The following is a 1463-nucleotide window of genomic DNA, read 5'->3' on the forward strand; positions in this document are numbered from 1 at the left end:
TGATTATTTTGGATTAATAAAATAGGATCTTCTTTGCTACCGACTTAAAAAATATATTTTCCTGTTATAATTATACTCTTGTTTTCTTTAAACTAAATTGCTAACTTATTTTTATTTTTGCTATTTTATTTTTAAAGTTTTTCTATTTGGTTTCTTTCTTAATAGACAACTATAATATTAAAAATGATCTTACTACTGCCTCTTATGATCTCAGAAGAGTTGAAAAAGGGATGCTAGCAAGAGTAAATAATAATTTAAACTACAGTATTTGGATGGCAGAATATTAAAATTGCTGAATGGGCCCAAGTGGAGCCATGAGCTGGACCTGCCCGCATTGCCAGCAACCTGTTTTCTTTGCTGAGAAGGTCAGCTCCCTGGGCAAGAACTGGCACCGCTTCTGCCTGAAATGTGAACACTGCCACAGCATCTGGTCCCCAGGTGGACATGCACAGCACAATGGGAGGCCATATTGCCACCAGCCATGCTACGGGGCTCTCTTTGTACTCAATGGGGTGAACATTGGTGGTGTAGGTGCCTACCTATACAACCCCGCCACTCCTACTCCTGCCAGCACCACACCCCTCAGCCCCAGCAGCTTCAGCCCTCCCAGGCCAAGGACTGTCCTCCCCCAAGGCAAGAAAAGCCCTCTCCACAAGAAGACATTCACTGGGGAGATCTCACTGTGCCCTGGCTGTGGGGAGCCCGTCTATTTTTGCTGAGAAGGTAATGTCTTTGGGCAGAAATTGGCACAGACCCTATCTGAGGTGCCAGTGTTGCCACAAGAGCCTGTCTGCTAGGAGTCATGCTTAGGGCTGAACACTGGTGATGTGGGCTGCTACATCTATGACCCAGTGGAGATAAAATCCAAATGAGATGCGCACAGGAGAATTCACCCTAACTCAGGCCTCCCATCATCACCTCCATGGTCCAGTGGGAGCTGCAAAATTCTCCAGTCTCGTGAGGATGGGAGAAGATGAAATCCTGGGGACCTGGTCCTAGGCCCTCTGGTAGGCTAGAAAGTCTGGACTTTCTCTCCCAATTCTTCCCTTTCCCATTCCTATCTGGTTAGGTGGCATAGGCCACCCCATTTTGAATGGTGTCCTCCTGGCCTTCCCAACCCCTTTCCCCAGCAAATTCTGGAGCTTCAATGTACTCATAAAACTTGTATTTATTAAGTCTCAGCCTTTCTGGCTTCTCCAATAAAAGTTGGCTCCCCACCCCAAAAAATTGCTGAATGAAGAAAATGCATGTGGGGATGTTGATTTTTAGTAAAGTGCCTAGTATAGTGATGATCTCATGAAATTCTATTTACTGAATTAATTAAACTGACTTGGCTAGAAACATCACAAATTTAGATTGAAAATTAGTTCAGGCCGGGCGCGGTGGCTCACGCCTGTAATCCTAGCACTCTGGGAGGCCGAGGTGGGCGGATCGTTTGAGCTCAGGAGTTCGAGACCAGCCTG

The 1463-nt window shown here is 45.8% G+C and overlaps 1 pseudogene; it reads left to right on the plus strand.

The window, feature by feature from the left end:
* The first annotated feature begins 314 nt into the window (after positions 1-314).
* On the plus strand, positions 315-1190 carry LOC138379156 (cysteine-rich protein 3 pseudogene; annotated as a pseudogene).
* The last annotated feature ends 273 nt before the right edge of the window (positions 1191-1463 follow it).

Source organism: Eulemur rufifrons, chromosome 2 (assembly GCF_041146395.1).
Source record: "Eulemur rufifrons isolate Redbay chromosome 2, OSU_ERuf_1, whole genome shotgun sequence".
NCBI lineage: Eukaryota > Metazoa > Chordata > Mammalia > Primates > Lemuridae > Eulemur > Eulemur rufifrons.